We start from the raw sequence: 23,449 nt of genomic DNA on the forward strand, positions 1-23,449 counted from the left end.
TTCTTCACCAAACCACAGCAGGTGGATGAGTTTCTTAAGCATCTTCGCAAAACAGCCCGGTCGGCGGAGGAAGAGGAGGGAGAACGACAGCCGCCCATGGAGGAGGAGGGGGCAGGAGAACAATAAGATACCATACACTAAGTTGGGCTTCGCACATGCATCATTATGGTTTATGCGGTTAACTCAGACTGGGATTGAGACTATTTGAACTGTGTACTTCTAAAGATGGGGTCCCTCTGGACTGCTGGTGGATGCTTCGCTGGGCCCCCCAATTACTCATAAGAGTTGCAGTGTGTCTCAACACGGACTCGGAAGGTATGGGAAGGTTTGTGTTGCCACCTAGATGACCTTCACAGGGTGTTCCCCTTTCCAAGCCTGGTTTTATGAGCAGCCGGGATATTTTCTTTGTGTTGGTTTGAATGAATAGGTAGGGAGGGGGGGGTGGGTTCACTATGCTGGCGAGTTGGGGTTGCTTCAGTGGGAGGGGGGAAAAGGGCAACAAAGTATAACAGTAACCAGTTTTAGTTTCACTGTTAGGTTCATGGTGGGTACACACGAAGTACGGCTACTAAATTGTGATTTAAAGTTGATGGATCAAAATGCACTACATGCTCAGCGACTTCTAAACTGTGATAATTTTGTTACATTGGGGAGGCATGCTGTGCGAGGCTTTTTCCTTTTTTTCTCGAATATTGCATGGCGGCTGATAATGCATCACTACTGAACATTGTCACATGGAATGTAAGAGGGCTGGAGGATCCTCGTAAGAAGCGTCAAGTGCTCGCATATTTGGACAGACATAACACGCACGTAGCTATGCTGCAGGAAACTCATTTTACTTCCCAGCGAGCGGCTGCATTCGCCTCAAAATGGGCTCTGCACAGAGTCTTCTCCTCGTTCTCCAACTATGCTAGCGGCACCGCCATACTGATTAAAAAACAGGTACCTTTCCACGTGGTGGGTTCGGCCAGTGATGATCTGGGTAGATATTGCATGGTGTGGGGAAGCCTGGGTGCTGAGTCGGTTACATTGGTGTGTTGTTACGGGCCTAATGTCGATGACCCAGAGTTTTTCTTCCGGTTGTGGGAAGCAATGAGAGCTGTTGGATCGAACCACATTTTATGGGGAGGAGATTTCAATGTCACATACGCTCCCACCTGGGACAGATCCCACCCTGCCCCACGACACCACACGAGAGCGAGCAGATTCCTCAAGGATATCGTCTCAGATCACCAATTACTGGACACATGGCGCCATTTACACCCCTCGTTGAAGGAGGGCACCCACTTTACAGCACATGCAGCAACTTGGGCGAGGCTTGACTATTGTTTTGTCTCCAGAGGGCTGGGACCTGCCATCCGTGCCGTACAGCACTTAGCCCAAACGTATTCAGATTATGCTTCTGTTAAGCTGACACTCTCCTCAGCAGACTTTGGCCCTCCACGCAGTGCTTGGTGAATTAATCCCCGCATGCTGATGGACGCAGTCTTCCAGGAAGAACTGCGAGAGGAAATACTTGATTTTTTTGCACGCAACAGGGGCTCAGTGCGTAGTGTAGAAACCATTTGGGATGCCTTCAAGGTGACACTGAGAGGATTCTGTATCTCTAAGGGCTCTGGGGTACTACAGGACATACTTAATACACTCCACAGGTTGGAACGCGAACTACAGACACTTGAACATACACTGCATCACACGCCAGACATGGACACGAGGGGAAAAATCAGGTCTAAACTCACAAAATACACTGAGGAGGCGCTCAGGGAAACCAACTTCCGGGGGAAACATTGGCATGCCCGTCGATACAGTGAGGGAGAACGTCCCGGGAAAACTCTAGCGGACGTGATCCACAAACCGCGCTACTCCAGCTATATTGTGGAACTAGAAGGGGCGGACGGTACACGCTGCTGCGATACAGCCAGCATATTGGCCGGATTCGCACAGCATTATGAACAGCTGTACACCACTTCAGGCCCTCCGAATATAAACTTGGATGACTTTCTGGGTGATGTAGCTCTTGGCTGGTTAAGCGATGCGGATCGTAGATTCCTTTGTGCCCCGTTTGAATTAGATGAGGTCCGGGAGGCCATAATGGGGATGCAGTCTGGGAAGGCAACGGGAATGGACGGTATCCGCATAGAATTCTACAAGACGTATATTGATGTCATGGCCCCGGTCCTTTGTGAAGTCTACGAAGAGTCACTAGAGGTGGGAACACTCCCCCCATCTATGCGAGAAGCCTTGATAATATCACTGCTGAAACTAGACAAGCCGGCTCACCAGTGCGGGTCGTACCGGCCGCTTTCCTTTATCAATTCCGATGCCAACATTTTAGCAAAACTCATAGCCAACCGCGTAAACCTGTTACTTGACCTTCTCGTCCTTCCGGATCAGTCTGGATTTGTCCCCGGGAGGACTACTTCGCATAACTTGAGAACCCTATTCACCCTATTGAATAATGTCGCCCCGGAATTGCCTTTGGCTGCGATATTTCTCGATGCCACTAAGGCTTTTGATTCTATCGAATGGCACTACATATTTGCAGTAATGAGCTGAATGGGTTTCCCACCCCTTTTCTTATCCTGGATCTGTCTCCTATACCACAAGCCAGAAGCCAAGGTGCTAATTAACGGCCAGGTCTCCCCAGCATTATCGATTACCCGAGGGACGCTTCAGGGGTGCCCTTTATCCCCTTTACTCTTTGCTCTGGCTACGGAACCGCTAGCAGCACGTTTACGACAACATCACAACGCCATGGCCCTACAATGTAACATGAGGCCCATATTAATCTCAATGTATGCAGATGACATTACCTTATATGTGAAAGACCCACAGCACAATCGCAACACGCTCCTGCGGGAATTCATTGTTTTCGGGCAATTATCAGGGGTCGAGATCAATTGGGGGAAATTGTGCCTCTTCCCTCTCACTGACTCAGTGATACGCTTTCCTTTAGACTACCCGCTAGAGTGGTGTGAGGATGAACTCCGCTACTTGGGAATTCGGATCAGTAGAAATAAGGAAGAACTCATGAGACTCAATTATGGAGTGGCCATAACTCGTATAGCAGAGAGGGTTGATCGCTGGGTGAAGCTCCCACTGTCTATGGCAGGAAGGGCATCACTGATTAAAATGGTGATCCTACCCCAGTTATTGTATCTTTTCTTGAATATTCCTTTCTTCCCGGGGCGACACTTTTTTAAGATGCTCAGATCTGAGATGATTCAGTTGGTATGGGGGGGTAAGCAAGCTAGACTACAGTGGGCAATACTAACCAGGCCTTACTTGACCGGAGGGTTTGATATACCGGACTTCGAACAATATTACATCAGCGCTCAGGCACACTATTTATATTTTTGGGTCCATCAACCTAAATATTTGCCGCAGTTGGCAGCGGAGCATTGGTTAGCATACCCTAAACCGATAGAGGGCGCTATCTTTACACCGGTGCCGACCTTGGTACGCACCCAGACTACTGTAAATGCCACGATCACGGCCTGGCAGCAGACTGCACGATGGTGTGAGATCCCAATACCCTACTCACCACTTTTGCCACTAGTTTATAACCCAGATATGCCCCTACTCCAGGAAACACTCTTTCATAAACTGCGAGACCGCCTATCCCTGAACACTTGGGGGGATTTATACGAGAATGGGACTTTCAGGAAGGCTGCTGACATGTTTTGAGGGGTGCGGGGCACTCCAATGGATATGTTCCTGTACACCCGTCTGCGGCAGGGGGTTAGATCCTTACACACAGACTTCCCATGCGAGCCCCCAACTCTGCCGCCACTACAGACACTCCTCCTACAGCCCACGCTTAGGCGACTAGTGTCCTTGCTATACCGTACAATGCGTGCCCAACACACTACTGGAGTCACACCATCACACTCCAAATGGGGAGAGGACTTGGGACAGCACATAACGGAGGAGCAATGGGAGTACCGCTGCTCACAAACGGAACAAATCTCAGCCAGCAGCAGGTTGAGGATAATACACTATAAATATCTTCATAAACTGTACCACACTCCGGTTAGCATGCACAAGCGTAACCTCAGAGAGACTGATAGATGTGACAGATGTGACAGATGCAAGGCACCACAAGCAGATTTTTTACACCTGGCTTGGAACTGTCCGGCAATACATAATTATTGGGGCAGGGTCTTTTCAGCATTGCATCACATGACCAATGTAAATATAGAAGCCTCACCACTGGTGGCTTTGCTGAGCTATGTGAAGCAGGTCCCACTGGCATTCTGTCGTTATACGGCACTGGCACTTTTGATGGCTAAAAGACGAATAGCTTGCAGATGGGGCAGAGGGAGAGCACCTAAGTTCAAAGAGTGGCTTAATGATATGATATTCTGCCAGGAGCAATCGGCACTATATGCTGAACTGTTACCTATTACATCTCGGCCCAGGGATATATGGGCGCCCTTGCTGTCTTACTTGCGGAACGAGGCTGGGGGAGGAGGCCATTAATACTCCCCTTCGGTACATCAATTGACGTTCATTGCGGTTCCCTCCACTCGTGGGCTAGAGGTCCAGAATGCTGCCCTATTGCCAGATAAGGGTATGTGAATTGTTTGTACTACCTGAGATGCCTTACCACATGCACTATCTTCACGAATGATGATTATCTTACTGAGCAATGTGATATGTTATTTTTTACTTACCTGACATTATTGCTTTGACCTATAGCCAAACACAGAGTTTGTATTATTTATGCTGTTCATTATTACGCGGCCGGCCCTATGCGGTTGTAGGCGGCTTGCTGTGTTAATCTCACCGTATGCTACCCTCATTGGGCTGCCCTCATGCATAGGAGATAACAACGTTGCCGGCCAAGATTTGGTTGTAGGCACAATGCTGTGTAGCCGTATGTCCTACCAATAAAAAAGTTTTTTTAAATTTTTTTTAAAAAGTAGCCTTATAGTATTGGTTAAATGAAAGGAGAACTACACAGTAGTTATAAAAACATGTATTTATTAATATAATACTCTCTAGTGCAATGAGGTATCTGCCACACGCAGATAATCACAAAGCACACAATACTGTAGCAAACAAACAATAGTAAATAGCACGTATACACAGTCAGATGATAAACTAAAATAGTGGTAAAAGAACCACAACTTGATTCGAGACAGTGTCTAGAGTACGTAGAATCGCTGGGACACCAAGGAACCACCCAAGGTGAGTAAGTAGGGACCCCACGGAGGACGGGTGCAGTGTGGGAACACGACCATGTGCTCCGTACAATTCTATGGGGAAGTGGCAGTTGAAGCTTTAGAGTTTAAGGCCCCTACTAAGTGGTCTTCAAATAAACCCTGTGGAACTTAGGAAGTTGGAGAGCCGCCCCACCTATGGATACTGTTGTACCAGAGTTACCTATCCCAGGGAACCTGAACGTCTGAAGTGGCATCGGCTGGACGAATGCCCACTGATGTCGGGTGCTTCAGGTGCGTAGAGGGGATTCTTAACTCTCCAGCAACAGGGACCATGAGACGTTGAGGACAACCAGGAGCTGGATACGAGCTGACCTACAAAGGATGTCGAGTGCTGAAAGGGCCGGTGTCCAGCCGAAGCACCAACAAGTCTTGGCAGAGGCAACCCACGCAGAAGGTCAAGGGCGGTTACTGTTCAGACCAGCAAGGTCCAGGAGACTCACCAGATACAGGGATGCCAGGCCTGGAGCAACTAGGAGAATCCAAGAAAAGCAGTGTTGACCCTCAAGAGGACCCGCAGGCCAGAGGCACAGGAGTCACGAGGGAACCTTGAGCAGTTTTGCAAAGCAACAGCCAACGGAGCACTCAGTGTAAGGAGGCCGAAGTTCTTTGGTGGAAATGGTGCCAGCGGTTGGGGCTACTCGGAGCCCATTGCACTTGTATTGGAAATGCCAACAAGCATATGCACTTTTAAAAGTACGCGGTGCATAGGAGTACAGGTACTGCAGCCTCCATGAAGGATTCTGACCTCAAACTTGGTAGGAGGGCAGCTTGGGACTTGAGGGACTTGAAAACCCACAGCCTGTGTTGCTTGAGCCTTCAGAGTCCATAGGAGCTCAGGAGCAGCACACTGGTCGGTTGAGATGTGGTGCATGCGGTTGCAGGGGAGTGAATCCGTCACTCCAAGGAAGATGTCTTCAGTTGTCCTTGATGCTCCACAGGTCCTGCATCGAGCCTGTATGGTGCATGGGCACAGATGATGCTTTGGATGGAGAGGGAGATGAAGTCAGGCCCAAACAAAGTCCAGCAAAGTCCAGAATGTCCAGAGTGTCCAGACAGTCGAAGTTTAGTGGTTTCATGATCAGAAACTTGTCCACATCGAATCTAGGGTCCTACAGCAAGGTAAACCCTTAAGTACCCAAGGAGAAGGTTGGACAGATTCAGGGGTCCCTCCCAGGGAAGGGTTTGGACAATGGGGAGGTCACTCCCATGTTCTTTGTCCAGTTTCACAGCAGAGCAGGAGCCAACGGTTCCCAGGACTAGTTTGAACTGGACTATGCACAGGGACACCAAATATGCCCCTCATGCAGACTATCGGTCGCTGGCAAGCGCACCCACCTAGGCCTAATACACTAAATTCTGTATGGGAGGTAGCCACACCTCCCTGTGAAAGGATGCCTATTGTTCGGCCTTCCCCTGCTTTAACTTGGCTCAGCAGAAGGAGGTCATAAATGTGTCTCTGGTCGGCAGCAACCCTTTTGGGCTGCCTGGGACTATAAGGCTGGGACCGGGAACACCAGGGACCTTACAAAGCTTGGTACTGAGGCGTGGAATTATACTTCCCACACTGGTTACCAGTGTGGGGGTATGATTCCACGATGTTTGAATTCAAACACAATAGGGTTACTTTCAGCCATTTTAGAGTTGGTCATTAAACGGTCAACCTAATGCCACTCTATATTTCGTAAATGGCTGCAGCACTAACAACTCGGGAGAATTAACTTTGTAGGCTGCAGGGATGTCCTGCTCATGCATTGGCACCCTCCCACCTAGAACCAAGCACCCTGCCTTCAGCATTGTTAAGGGAAACAATGGCTCCTGTGGATAGATAAGAAACTTTTCTTGATAGATATAATGTACAATGGCAATGTGGGTGATTTAGAAGGATGTCAAAGAAGGAGGCTGCGCATACACAGTGAGAGTTCACAAAGTTTATGTAAATATGTATCAACAATTTATACAGATCATCAGTAATATTATGTACAAACATTTAATCACAAAGGTGATAGTGTGTCCCAAGTGAATAATACCAAAGAAGAACCTAAATTACTAAAGTGAGACATAATACTGTGTAAAAGAAGGTTTCACATTTTAAGCAACTGCTGTGCAGAGTCTGTCTCTTTTTTTCACTGACACTTTCCAACTGTTGTATTTTTATTGCTTATAAATGACTTGGTCGTCTCATTCAAACTGAATACAAATGTTAGTAAATTATGTTGGAAAGCAAAAAGAAGGGTGCTATTTGGTATAGAAATACTGTGCTCCTCTATCCAACATAAGGGGAGGTCAAATAGAATCCTGGTAACTCCTAACCCGGGAAACGCTGGGGATACCTACTTTTATAGGCTGTATAAGCAAGTATAGTTGGTCTCCCCTAAGGGTACGGATGAAAAATCTTGTGGACTGATGTATAAAATGTGAAAAGATACTGTAGTCTGCTATCAAACAAAAGGCAATTTCAACTATTCAATGGCTCAAGGTAATCCATGAAACATAGGGGATACGAGATATTACAGCAATGCGTGAGCCATAAGATTCGGTATTCCCATATTTAATGACGTTGGAAAGCAGAAGGAATGGTGCTCTTTTGTATAGGAATGCTGTTCTCCCCAATCTAATATAAGGCGTAGTCAAATTGAATCCTGGTAACTTCTAACCAGAGAAACACTGGGGATACCAAATATTATAAGTCATATAGGCTGTTAAATTTGGTATTGCCCAAGGGTACTGATACAAAATCTTGTGGAATGACGTAAAAATGTGAAAAGATACTGTAGTCTGCCATCAAATAAAAGCCAAATTCAATTGGTCAATGGCCAAAGGGTAACCCATGAAACATTGGGGATACGAGATATTACAGCAATGCGTGAGACATAATATTTGGTATCCCCCCTAGTAATTGATATTGGAAAGCAAAAGGAAGGGTGCTATTTCGTATAGAAATACTAGGCTCCTCCATCCAACGTAAGGCGATGTCAAATTGAATCCTGGTGTCTTTGAACCCTAGAAACGTTGGGGATACCAAATATTATAGGCCGTAAATGCTATTATAATTGGTATCCCCTAAGGGTACCGGACGCATAATCTTGTGGAATGATGTACAACATGTGAGAAGATACTGTAGTCTGCTATCAAGTAAAAGGCAATTGCAATTAGTCAACGGCTAAAGGGTAACCCATGAAACAGGGGATACGAGATTTACGGCAATGTGTGAGACATAATATTTGGTATACCCACAGTAAATTATATTGGAAAGCAAAAGGAAGGGTGCTGTTTGGTATAGAAATACAGTGCTCCACCATCCAAAATAAGGCGGTGTCCAATTGAATCCTGGTAACTTCTAACCTGAGAAACACTTGGGATACCAAATATTATAGGCCGTATGGGATACTATATTTGGTATCCCCGATGGGTGCCAGATGCAAAATCTTGTGGAATGAAGTACAAAATGTGAAAAGGTACTGTAGCCTGCTATCAAATACAAGGCAAACTCAATTGGTCAATGGCTAAAGGGTAATCCATGAAACATAGGAGATACAAGTTATTATGGCAATGCATGAGCAATAATATTTGGTATCCCTATAGTAAATTATGTTGGAAAGCAAAAGGAAGGGAGCTATTTACTATAGAAATACTGTGCTCCTACATTCAACATAAGGTGACGTCGAATTGAATCCTGGTAACGTCTAACCCGACAAAACACTGGGGATATCAAATATTATATGCCGAAAAAGCTATTATAGATATCATTCCCTAAGGGTACAGATGCAAAATCTTGTGGAATAATGTACAAAATGGCAAAACATACTGTAGCCTGCTATCAAACAAAAGGCAATTTCAACTATTCAATGGTTCAAGGCTAACCCATGAAACATCGGGGATACAAGATATTACGGCAATGCGTGAGCCCCAATATTTGGTATCCCCATTGTAAATGATGTTTGAAAGCAAAAGGAATGGTGCTATTTGGTATAGGAATGCCTTGCTCCCGCGTCCAGCATAAGGCGTATTGAAAATTGAATCCTGATAAATTAAATCCTGATTAATTCTCACCAAAGATACACTGGGGATACTAAATATTATAGGCCGTATAGGCTAATATAGTTGGTATCCCATAAGGGTACGGATGCAAAATTTTGTAGAATGATGTAAAAAATTTGAAAAGATACTGTAGTCTGCTTTCAAACAAAATGCATTTTCAACTATTCAATGTCTCACGGGTAACCCATGAAAAATAGGGGATAAGAGATATAACAGTATTGGTTGAGCCATAAGATTTGGTATCCCTCTAGTAAATGATGTTGGAAAGCAAAAGGAAGGGTGCTATTTGGTATATGAATACTGTTCTCTCCCATCCAACATAAGGCAAAGTCAAATTGAATCCTGGTAACTTATAACCCGAGAAACACTGGGGATACCAAATATTATAGGCCGTATAGGCAATTACATTTGGTATCCCATAAGGGTACAGATGCAAAATCTTGTGGAATTATGTACAAAATGTGAAAAGATACTGTAGTCGGCTATCAAATGAAAGGCAAATTCAATTGGTCAATGGCTAGAAGGTAACCCATGAAACATAGGGGATACAAGATATTACAGCAATGCTTGAGTCATAATATTTGGTATACCCCTAGTAAATGATGTTGAAAAGCAAAAGAAAGTGTGCTATTTGGTATAGAATAACTGTGCTCCTTCATCCAACATACGGCGATGTCAAATTGAATCCTGGTAACCTCCTAACCCGAAAAAACACTGGGGATACCAAATATTATAGGCCGTATAAGCTATTATAATTGGTATCCCCTAAGGGTACCGGAGGCAAAATCTTGTGGAATAATGTACAAAATTTGAGAAGATACTATAGTCTGCTATCAAATAAAAGGCAAATATAATTGGTCAATGGCTAAAGGGTAACCCATGAAACATAGGGTATACAAGATATTACGGCAATGCGTGAGACAAAATATTTGGTATCCCCACAGTAAATGATGGAAAGCAAAAGGAAGGTTGCTATTTGGTATAGAAATACTGTGCTCTTCCACCCAACATAAGGCGTTGTCAAATTGAATCCTGGTAAGTTCTAGCCTGAGAAACGCTCGGGATACCAAATATTATAGGCCACTTAGGCTATTATATTTGGTGTTCCCTAAGTGTACCGGATGCAAAATCTTGTGGAATGAAGTGCAAAATGTTAAAAGATACTCTAGTCTGTTTTCAAATAAAAGGCAAACTCAATTGGTCAATGGCTAAAGGGTAATCCATGAAGCATAGGGATACAAGATATTACGGCAATGCGTGAGCCATAATATTTGGTATCCCCTTAGTAAATGATGTTGGAAAGCAAAAAGAAGGGAACTTTTTTCAACAGAAATACTGTGTTCCCGCATCCAACATAAGGCAAATTCAAATTGAATACTGTTAACTTCTAACTTGAGAAACACTGGGGATACCAAATATTATAGGCCGTATAGGCTATTATAGTTGATATCTCCCAAGGGTACAGATGCAACATCTTGTGGACTGATGTACAAAATGTGAAAAGATACTGTAGTCTGCTATCAAACAAAAGGCAATTGCAACTTTTCAATGGTTCAAGGGTAACCCATGAAACATAGGGGATACAAGATATTACAGTAATGCCTGAGCCATAATATTTGGTATCCCCATATTGTATGATGTTGGAAAGCAAAAGGAAGGGTGCTATTTGGAATAGAAATACTGTGCTCCTCTATCCAACATAAGGCGATGTCAAATTGAACCCTGGTAACTTCTAACCAGAGAAAAGCTGGGGATACCAAATATTATAGGCCTTAAAGGCTATTGTAATTGGTATCCCCTAAGGGTATCGGAGGCAAAATCTTGTGGGATTATGTACAAAATGTGAAAAGATACTGTAGTCCGCTATCAAATAAAAGGCAAATTCAATTGGTCAATGTCTAACCTATGAAATAGGGATACGAGATATTACGGCAATGCGTGGGCCACAATATTTGGTATCCCCAGAGTAAATGATGTTGGAAAGCAAATGAAGGGTGCTATTTTGTATAGAAATACCTTGCTCCGACATTCAACATAAGGCAATGTCAAATTGAATCCTGGTAACTTCTAACCCGAGAAATGCTGGGAATACCAAATATTATAGGCCATATAGCCTAAGGGTACCTGAGGCAAAATCTTGTGGAATTATGTACAAAATGTGAAAAGATACTGTAGTCCGCTATCAAATTAAAGGCAAATTCAATTGGTCAATGGCTAAAGGCTAACCCATGAAACATAGGGGATACGAGATATTACAGCAATGCTTGAGTCATAACATTTGGTATACCCCTAGTAAATGATGTTGGAAAGCAAAAGGAAGTGTGTGATTTGGTATAGAATAACTGTGCTCCTTCATCCAACATACGGCAATGTCAAATTGAATCCTGGTAACTTCTATCTCGGGATACCAAATATTATAGGCCACTTAGGCTATAATATTTGGTGTCCCCTAAGTGTACCGGATGCAACTGTAGTCGGCTTGCAAATAAAAGGCAAACTCAATTGGTCAATGGCTAAAGGGTAATCCATGAAGCATAGGGATACAAGATATTACGGCAATGCGTGAGCCATAATATTTGGTATCCCCTTAATAAATGATGTTGGAAAGCAAAAAGAAGGGAACTTTTTTCTACAGAAATACTGTGTTTCCGCATCCAATAGAAGGCAAATTCAAATTGAATACTGTTAACTTCTAACTTGAGAAACACTGGGAATACCAAATATTATAGGCCATATAGCCTATTATAATTGATATCCTCTAAGGGTACCGGAGGCAAAATCTTGTGGCATGATGTACAAAATGTGAAAAGATACTGTAGTCTGCTATCATATAAAAGGCAAATTCAATTGGACAATCGCTAAAGGTTAACCCATGAAACATTGGGGATACAAGATATTACAGCAATGCTTGACCCATAATATTTGGTATCCCCACAGTAAATGATGTTGAAAAGCAAAAGGAAGGGTGATATTTGGCATAGAAATATTGGGCTCACCTATCCAACATAAGACCATGTCAAATTGAATCCTGGTAAGTTCTAACCCGAGAATAACAGGGGATACCAAATATTATAGCTGGTATAGCCCATTATATATGGTATCTCCTAATGGTACTGGACGTAAAATGTTGTGGAACGATGTATAAAATGTGAAAAGCTACTTTTGACTGCTATCAAACAAATGTCAACCTCAACTGGTCAATATACCAAATATTATAGGCCATCTTGGCTATTATATTTGGTATACCCTAAGGGTACCGGATGCAAAATCTTGTGGAATGATGTACAAAATGTGAAAATATACTGTACTCTGCTATCAAATAAAAGGCAATTTCAACTGGTTAATGGCTAACGGCTAACACATTAAACCTAGGGGATACGAGATATTACAGCAATGCGTGAGCCATAATATTTGGTATCCCCATAGTAAATGATGTTGGAAAGCAAAAGGAAGGGTGCAATTTGGCATAGAAATTCTGTGATCTCCCATTCAACATAAGGCAATGACAAATTTATTCCTGGTAACTTCTAACCAGAGAAACACTTAGGATACCAAATATTGTAGCCCTTACAGGCCATTATATTTGGTATGCCCTCAGGGAACGGATGTAAAATCTTGTGGAATGATGTAAAAAATGCTAGAGCGATTGCAGTCTGTTATCAGACAAAAGGCAACTTCAGTTGGCTAATGGCTAAAGGTTAACCCGTGAAACATAGGGGATATAAGATATTGCAGCAATGCATGAGCCATAATATTTGGTATCCCCTTAGCAAATGATTTTGGAAAGCAAAAGGAAGGGTGCTATTTGGTATAGAAATACTGTACTCCTCAATCCAACATAAGGTCAAGTCAAATTGAAACCTGGTAACTTTTAACCAGAGAAACTCTGGGGTACCAAATATTATAGGCCCTATAGGCTATTATATTTGGTATACCCTAATGGTGAAGGATGTAAAATCTTGTGGATTAATGTACAAAATGTGAAAAGATACTGTAGTCTGCTATCAAATAAAAGGCAATTTTAACTAGTCAATGGCTAAAGGGTAACCAATGAATCATAGGGGATATGAGAAATTACAGCAATGAGTGAGCCATAATATTTGGTATCCCCTTAGTAAATGATATTGGAAAGCAAAAGGGAGGGTGCTATTTGCCATACCAATACTGTGCTCCCCCATCCAACATAAGGCAATGTCAAATTGAATTCTGGTAGCTTCTAACCTGAGAAACACTGGGGATACCAAATATTATAGACTGGATAGGCTATATGGCTGAGATACCCGCCACCCCCTCTCAACACAATCCCCAAGAATGGGAAACCGGAAACGGTTCTGAACTTTTGGAAGACGGGAGGGAGTGACCCTCCCGGCCGTATTTATTAAAATATGAAACAAAATTAAAACATTAAAATAACAGTTTCATATTAATGTACAATTTCATTTCCACATTGCGATGTTTGGCTAACCTTAACATATTCTCTAATACAAAGGTTCTCCTAGCCGAACTAACATCCTACAAAACGTTTAACTTGAAATTGTACATCCTAACGTTTAAGGGCCAACGGCAAGGTCGTAACCGGTGTCAAGATCCCTAAACCAGACATATCCCCCTCACTTGTGAGGGGCGACCGCACAGAGGTGTACCTCAAGTGCATTTACCAATTTCCCTTGACTTGACGGGGGCCCCAATAAACTCGACGCCATTTAAAGGTCGTCCGAGGACTCGTGTGAGGTATCTAGAAGGTAGCGTAGACCCCCTCCCAAACCCCACACAACTTACCACATCTGCCGTCGCAGATGTCCAGGCCCCGGGAAATTCCCCAGGAGGGGGCTGTAGCCCCTCCTACCCAGGAAGGGGCCTTGACCGCCTTTCCTTTCCTTTCGGCGGCCCATCCTTAGAAGGGACCGCCTCCCCGTTGAGGGGCCAATGGCCACCTCCCTCGAGCGCTCCCATCCGTAATGGGTGACGCCCACCCATAGGGATCTTCCAATTACTGCTCACCGATCATGACCTTACCGCCCGACCAAAATAAATACGACAATTCTAACTAAATTACTAAATGACTAAATTACTAAAAGACAGTAACAATTTACAACTTTATTAAAAGGCATGATTACTGATCAACACTAGTGCATAATTACTTTATTTGCAAAACATATTATAATTCGACCATTCTTTATTGCATATTCAAAGTTATCACGATAGTCATCACAACCTGCAAAAAATTAGTGTTACCACATCAAACTTTATTCAAAACCACTTGCTGTCCTCAGGGGCTGGTGGGTGGGTCAAAATTGGCTCTTCATTCCGTCTCGAGCTCACGTGTAGCAAGGAGGTGCAGCTTCAGAGCACAGGAACAAGAGGATGCTTTCTTGGCTTGTTGCTCCTTTTATCCGTCTTCAGGGCGGGTGTAAACCCGCCCCTGCCTGCCTCAAAGGGCGTGGCCGGCCGCGTCAGTGTCTAGGCCAGCCCACTCCAGGGCGGGAAAAAGCGCGCCCCGGCTACGCCGCTTCGGGCATACCAGCCGAGACTCGCCTCCCGCCCAAGATGGCTTCCAGGGGGATCGTGGTACTCCGCCATACGTTCGGGGGGACCGAATGGTCGCCCCTTTCCATATGGCTGAGATACCCGCCACCCCCTCTCAACACAATCCCCAAGAATGGGAAACCGGAAACGGTTCTGAACTTTTGGAAGACGGGAGGGAGTGACCCTCCCGGCCGTATTTATTAAAATATGAAACAAAATTAAAACATTAAAATATGAGTTTCATATTAATGTACAATTTCATTTCCACATTGCGATGTTTGGCTAACCTTAACATATTCTCTAATACAAAGGTTCTCCTAGCCGAACTAACATCCTACAAAACGTTTAACTTGAAATTGTACATCCTAACGTTTAAGGGCCAACGGCAAGGTCGTAACCGGTGTCAAGATCCCTAAACCAGACATATCCCCCTCACTTGTGAGGGGCGACCGCACAGAGGTGTACCTCAAGTGCATTTACCAATTTCCCTTGACTTGACGGGGGCCCCAATAAACTCGACGCCATTTAAAGGTCGTCCGAGGACTCGTGTGAGGTATCTAGAAGGTAGCGTAGACCCCCTCCCAAACCCCACACAACTTACCACATCTGCCGTCGCAGTTGTCCAGGCCCCGGGAAATTCCCCAGGAGGGGGCTGTAGCCCCTCCTACCCAGGAAGGGGCCTTGACCGCCTTTCCTTTCCTTTCGGCGGCCCATCCTTAGAAGGGACCGCCTCCCCGTTGAGGGGCCAATGGCCACCTCCCTCGAGCGCTCCCATCCATAATGGGTGACGCCCACCCATAGAGATCTTCCAATTACTGCTCACCGATCATGACCTTACCGCCACAGGCCGGATAGTTGACCGGCTATCCGGACCCCCCACAACACTCCTGCCTAAAGGTCATGTCATAAAGTCTTTAGCCAAGCTATCAGGTCTCCTATGAGTAATTCGTTCCCCATCCGGGACAAATGAACACCATCCCCCAAATACATACTGTCCCCTGTAATACAACCATGCGAAATAGAATGCAGTGTACTTGAACGGAACAATCTACTCATTTTATTATTAATTTTCCTTACTGAATGATTCAGAGCAGAAACCGAAATAGCCCCCCGCCACACTTTCCGTGGGATCATATGGGACCATGCAATTGTGCACCCTGGAACTCTTCTCGCCAACCAACTTACCGTGGAAAGCATTGCCTCAAGAAGAAGTCGTCTACCAGTGGTCACCAAATCATTGCCCCCAAGATGTACTATGACTACAGACGGCGGTGACCTCGTCCGCCCTAACAAACCCTCAAAAAATGATCGAAACTGGTCAATACAGAGCCCGCCCTTTCCGTAGAAGGACACACTGTACCCGTATTCCCCAGCCACGTGAATCATGTCACCTGCTTTGAATACGCCCGCGGCACGCCTCACGTATGAGTGGCCCACGACCCACACCTCCTTTTTCACAGCCGGTGATGTCTGACCGCTGGCCCCCCTGTGTCGGGTCGACTGCACAGTCCGCCCCGCCTCGTAGGCTTGCGCAACTGAAAACCAAACAAAAACAAGAAGCGTGAGTACATCATTACAGCTTTACAACATGTGCAACCGCACATACCTCTTATAACAGTTCGAGGACCAACGCCCCACACGTTTTACTTGTTCAACATTCAGACCCCTGGCTGTAGCCTCTGTAGCAGCCCCTATCCGAAAGGAATGGGTCCCAAACTCGCCGGGGTTCAAGCCCGCGGCCGAAATTGACATCGCAAGCACCCGCTGAAACTGAAACCTCGTCAGTGGGGTGGCGTCAGCGTGTCTCAACAAGGCCCCCCCCCATGATGCCACCCTTTGTGCTAAATATTCCTCCACGCACACCACGGGGCACATGGGAGACCCGGGAATCCTTCGTATGATTATGCAGTCCCCAATCGCACCCTGATCGGTCTTGGACCTGACAAACGAGACAGTCATTGTCTCCCCCCTGACCTGAACGTGCTCTCGGCACAGTCCCCCCATGGTATCCTGCTTGTTCTTTGCCACTAGTTCGCTTACCCGCATAGCCCCATGGAATGCTAGCACAAAAGCGGCTCGGAATAACCCCGTTTCGTACCGGGATGAACATGTTGCGGGAAGTACAGATAACAAAAGAGCCAACCTATCTAAACCTATCGGGCGCCTCTCATCTACTCTGCGACCCTCAAGGTGTTGCCACCCACGTAGCGCTTTTTGCACAACAAAAGACGCAGTCGGGTCCTGGATCCCATGAGCCCTTGCCATGAAGGAAATGGCGGCCCGATGCCTCTGGGCCGTAGCCACTGATTTGCCTGCCTGATGTAAAGACAGCAGAAATTTTACTACTAGCTCTTCCTGGCCCCAAAGCTCTCCCCTAGCAGTCCCCAAAAAGGCACAATATGCTCGGAACGCCCCTTCATATGCCTTCCTTGTCCTGGGTGCTAAACTCTCTCCCACGAGGTTCTGTAGTTCGGGGCACCGAGAGACCAGAGAGCTTCGGGAAAGGGTGCCGCCACCGGGTCCGCTGTGGGCAGAAAACCCCAGAAGGCCTGCATACGAAAACGAGAAAGCGCATCAGCCGCTTGATTCATTACCCCCGGCACATGTCTTGCCCTAAATAGCACGTTCAATTGCATACACAATAACACAATTTCTTTGAGCAATCTCAGAATCCATCTGCATCGTGCTGCCTGGCTATTGATACACTCAACCACGGTCATGTTATCAGACCAAAACACCACAGAGTGATCTCTGAATCCCTCAGGCCAAGTTTTTAGGGCCACCAGAATGGGAAAAAGTTCAAGAAAGGCAATGTTACTTGTCAGCCCACACTCATGCCACCATAACGGCCATTTTTGAGCCGACCATTGTGTGCCGAATATGGCACCAAAACCAATGCTCCCAGCCGAATCTGTCCACAGCCCCAGCTCTTCGGAGGACACCGCCGGTTTATTCCAGACAATTCGACCATTGAACTCCGCCAGAAATGCCAACCAAATGCGCATGTCCTGGCGAACCTCTGCCGATAGCCTCGTGCGATGATGACCCTCCTTCAGTCCGACCATGGCTTGAGCGATCGAGCGGGAAAAGGGGCGGGCCATCGGCATTACTCTCAGGGCAAAATTCAGCTGGCCTACCAATTGTTGTAATTGATGCAGTCTGACTTTAGACTCACTAATACACGTTTTCAGGGAAGCCCTGAATCTTAACACCTTTTCCTTTGGTAATCGAAAACAACCTTCCCCTGAATCGAGCTCGATCCCCAGGAACTCGAGGCAGGTCGAGGGACCCACAGTCTTACCTGGTGCCAGTGGCACCCCAAAATGCTTCATTAAGACACAAAATTCATTCAAAGCCTGTCCACATTCCGGATCCCCGGCCGCCCCCAGAAACAAAAAGTCATCGAGATAATGCATGACATGTTGAAAACCCGTCCTCTTTGTGAAGACCCATTGCAGAAAACAACTGAACTTTTCAAAATAGGCACAAGATATAGAGCATCCCATCGGCATACATCTATCCATGTAATAGTGACCCTGAAACATGAAACCAAGGAGACGCTGATCGTCTGGGTGTACCGGGAGCAACTGGAACGCTGACTCAATACCTGACTTCGCCATCAGCGCCCCGGGCCCTAGGCGATTCAACATGGCGACGGCCTCATCGAAAGATGCGTACCGCACCGAACACACTTCCGGGTCTATCGCATCATTCACAGAAAGACCACGTGGGGCTGATAAATTATGTATCAGTCGGAACTCACCCGGGTCCTTCTTCGGGACCACCCCCAAAGGAGAACAAACAAAGTTAGCACACGGTGGCTCATCAAATGGACCGGCGACTCGACCTCGAGTAACCTCCTTCCCAATCTTTTCCTGTACCACGGTCGTATGTTGCAGGACCGACATTTGGTTTTTACATTTTGCTAAACCCTGAAACTCCCCCACTGGGATGCGGAAACCATATGAAAACCCGTTCCGCAACACCCCAGCGGAAGCATGATCCGGGTATTCGCTGAGCCAAGGAATCATTGCCATGGTATCAATCGGAGTAGGTACAGGCACCCCTCGGACTATTTCAGACCTGTTTGGTGCCTCCTCTACCACCGTTATCACCCGTTTTGGCTCTGCACATGGACTCAGGATGGGATGACTGCCCACACCCTCCACATTCGTGTCTAAATTTGCACGACCCCTGGGGCCTCGTACATTTACCCCTGTTAAAGTTCCAACAAATCCCCTTTTTTTCTGTGTTGCCGTTCGGCCTCGAGTGGTGGTCGTTACCTGTACCTGATCGAAAGGGTGTCCCAACATATTGGCGTGAGGACTCACCCCCGCTACTCCCTACCAATGGTAACTTCAACATACCAGTACTCTCCATTTTCGACCACGAAACAGAATCGTAACAATCCCAAGTCAAGTTCTTGTCGTGTTCTTTCGCTTTTCTAAAAATATTATCGTAACAGAACCACTGATTGCCCCCATATGATACAGAATATTCCATGATCCGTGACTGGTAAATAGGCAATTCGGACAGCAACTTGGGCCTACGTTCACCCATGATGGAGGTAAAAATTCCCCATGCCCTGCCCCAAGTGCCAATGTTTTCGTCAACCTTAAAGGCGGCCATCTTTGCGCGCCAAACACTCGGATGCATGAGCTCTTTTTGGCTCTTAACATGCTCCATCTCATAATGATCTGTAAGCAACGAGAAAATGTTTACATACTCATCAGCCCACATCTTTTCCTTAATAGCCAGAGGGACATGCTGACCCAACTTTTCCCTTCGTGAGGGTGCAGACTCATCCCTCGCAATCGGCAATGGCCGCTTACCTGAACCGGAAGCTGCGTCTGCCGCTGGACCTGCTCCTGTCGATTTTCCACCCGCCGGAGACGGCGTGATAACTGGCGATGGTGCCTTCGCCACCTCCCTATTTTCACGCACTTGCTTCATCAACACCCGTGCGTCGTCAGCCGTGGCGCCCTCGCCATTTTTCCCCAACCACGCTGCCAATTGTGCTGCCAACTCGGGCGGCATATCCTCCCCGGACACGGGGGTGACCACCACGGGAATCGGATTCCCCTCTGTCGGCACCGGAGTTGGCCCTTCGAGTGGGGTATCGGGAACCGGGATGTCTCCCCCAGCTGCCCCCGTCTGGGCCTCTTGCCCTTCCCTCCTGGAGCGGCTCCTGCCAAAGGTCGTTTCGGTCCCCCTTCCCCGTCTCTAGCCGCCATCTGCTTCTTTAGATCGGTTACCTCTTTCATGAGCATACGGAGCATCTGGTCGGTAGTAACTCGCTTTCCGACTTTCTTAGGCATTCTTAGACAGAGTATCTGTAAGACAAAAAAGAAAGATTACCACGCTCAAAATTGGCTCTTCGTTCCGTCTCGAGCTCACGTGTAGCGAGGAGGTGCAGCTTCAGAGCACAGGAACAAGAGGATGCTTTCTTGGCTTGTTGCTCCTTTTATCCGTCTTCAGGGCGGGCGTAAACCCGCCCCTGCCTGCCTCAAAGGGCGTGGCCGGCCGCGTCAGTGTCTAGGCCAGCCCACTCCAGGGCGGGAAAAAGTGCGCCCCGGCTACGCCGCTTCGGGCATACCAGCCGAGACTCGCCTCCCGCCCAAGATGGCTTCCCGGGGGGATCGTGGTACTCCGCCATACGTTCGGGGGGACCGAATGGTCGCCCCTTTCCAATATATTTGGTATCCCCTAAGGGTACTGGATGCAAAATCTTGTGAAATGAATTACAAAATATGAAAAGATACTGTAGTTTGCTTTCAAATAAAAGTACATTTCAACTGGTCAATGGCTAAAGGGTAACCCCTGAAGCATAGGGGATACAAGATATTACAGCACCGCAGGAACCATAATATTTGTTATCCCCCATAGTAAGTGATGTTGGAAAGCAAGAGGAAGGGTTCTATTTGGTATAGAAATACTGTACTACTCCATCCAACATGAGGCCATGTGAAAATGAATCCTTGTAACTCCTAACCCGAGAAACGCTCAGGATACCAAATATTATATGGCATATAGGTTAATATATTTGGTATCCCCTAAGGGTACCGGATGCAAAATGTTGTGGAATGATGTACAATATGTGAAAAGATACTGTAGTTTTCTTTCAAATAAAAGTACATTTCAACTGGTCAATATCTAAAGGGTAACCTGTGAAACATAGGGATTACGAGATATTACAGCAATGCAGGAACCATAATATTTGGTATCCCCATAGTAAGTGATGTTGGAAAGTAAAAGGAAGGCTGCTATTTGGTATAGAAACACTGTACTCCTTCAAGCAACATGAGGCCAAGTGAAATTGAATCCTTGTAACTTCTAACCCCAGAAACGCTTGGGATACGAAATATTATAGGCCATATAGGCTATTATATTTGGTATCCCCTAAGGGTTCAGGATGCTAAATCTAATGGAATTATGTACGAAATGCCAAAAGATACAGTAGTCTGCTGTCAGATAAAAGGCAAATTCAACTGGCCAATGGCTAAAAACTAACCCATGAAACATAGGGGATTAGAGATATTAGGCCAATGTGTGAGCCATAATATTTGGTATCCCCATAGTAAATGATGTTGGAAAGCAAAAAGGAGGGTTCTATTTAGTACAGAAATACTGTGCTCTCCCATCAAACATAAGGCAATGTCAAATTGAATCCTGGTAACTTCTAACCCGGGAAACACTGGGGATACCAAATATTATAGGCCGAATAGGCTATTATATTTGGTAGCCCCTAAAGGTACCAGATGCAAAATCTTGTGGAATGTTGTACAACATCTAAAAAGATACTGTAGTCTGCTATCAAACAAAAGGCAATTTCAACGGGTCAATAGCTAAAGGGTAACCCATGAAACATAGGTGATACGAGATATTACAGCAATGCATGAGCCATCATATTTGGTATCCCTATAGTAAATGATGTCGGAAAGTAAAAGGAAGGCTGCAATTTGGTATAGAGATACTGTACTCCCATATCCAATAGAAGGCAATGTCAAATTGAATACTGGTAACTTCTAATCCAAGAAACACTTAAGATTCCAAATATTGTAGCCGGTAAAGGCCATTATAATTGGTATCCCCTTAGGGAACCGGATGTAAAATCTTGTGGAAGATGTAAAAAATGTGAGAAGTGTTTTTAGTCTGTTATGAAACAAAAGGCAACTTCAATTGGTCAATGACTAAAGAGTAACACTTGGAACAAAGGTGATACAAGATATTACAGCAATGTGTGATCCATAATATTTGGTATCCCCATTGTAAACAATGTTGGACAGCAAAAAGAAGGGTGCTATTTGGCATAGAAATACTGTGCTCACCCATCCAACATAAGACCACATCAAATTGAATCCTGGTGAGTTTTAACTCAAGAAACACAGGGGATACCAAATATTATAGCTGATATAGGCCATTATAATTGGTATCCCCTCAGGGAACCAGATGTAAAATCTTGTGGAATGATGCAAAAAATGTGAGAAGAGTTTTCTAGTCTGTTGGTCAATGGCTAAAGGGTAACCCGTGGAACAAAGGTGATACAAGATATTACAGCAATGCGGGATCCATAATATTTGGTATCTCCATTGTAAACAATGTTGGAAAGCAAAAGGACAGGTGGTATTTGGCATACAAATACTGTAATCACCCAGCCAGCATAAGACCATGTCAAATTGAATCCTGGTAAGTTCTAAACCAAGAAACACAGGGGATACCAAATATTATAGGCCATAATGTCCATTTTATTTAGTATCCCCTAAAGGAACCAGATGTGAAATCTTTTGGAATGATGTACAAAATGTGAAAAGATTCTGTAGTCTGCTATAAAAATAAAAGGTAACTTTAACTGGTCAATGGCTAAAGGATAACCCATGAAATGTAGGATATGGAAGATATGAAAGATATTGCAACAATGAGTGAGATATAATATTTGGTATCCCCATAGTAAACTAGGTTGGAAAGCAAATGGAGGGGTTCTATTTGGCATAGAAATACTTTACTCCATCATCCACATAAGACCATTTCAAATCGAATCCTGGTAAGTTCTAAGCCGAGAAGCAAAGGGGATACCAAATATATAAGGCCACATACATACTGTAGGCTCCTATCAAATAAAATACCATTTCAACTGGTCAATGGCTAAAGTGTGATTCATTAAACGAGATATAGTAGATCAATGCATGAACCATAATATTTGGTACTCCCATAGAAAGAGATATTAGAAAACTCAAAGTAGGCTACCAGTTGGCAAATAAATCCTGTGCTCACAAGCCAGCCAGCAAAAGACCATTTCCAATGGAATCTTGTTGTGATTTTACCCTAAAAACATAGGGAATACTAAAGATTATAGTCTGTATGGGCCTATTAGGATCCCCAAAGTGAAATCAATGTGAAAGCGTGTGAAATGCATTAAAAACTTCAAAAGTACTAATAGATGCTATAATCTGCTGTCAAATAAAAAACAATTTCAACTTGTCAATTGTTAAAAGGTAAACCTTGAAAGGTAGGAGATGCCACACATTATAGCAAAGCATGAGCTGTAATAATTGGTATACATATAGAAAGTGACTCTGGAATACACTGCTGCGATATGGCTGACAAACACTGTGTTCACCATGCCATCGTAAGCACATCAAATTGTATCTTTGTAAGCT

The sequence above is a fragment of the Lissotriton vulgaris genome, chromosome 1_1 (genome assembly GCF_964263255.1).
Source record: "Lissotriton vulgaris chromosome 1_1, aLisVul1.2, whole genome shotgun sequence".
NCBI lineage: Eukaryota > Metazoa > Chordata > Amphibia > Caudata > Salamandridae > Lissotriton > Lissotriton vulgaris.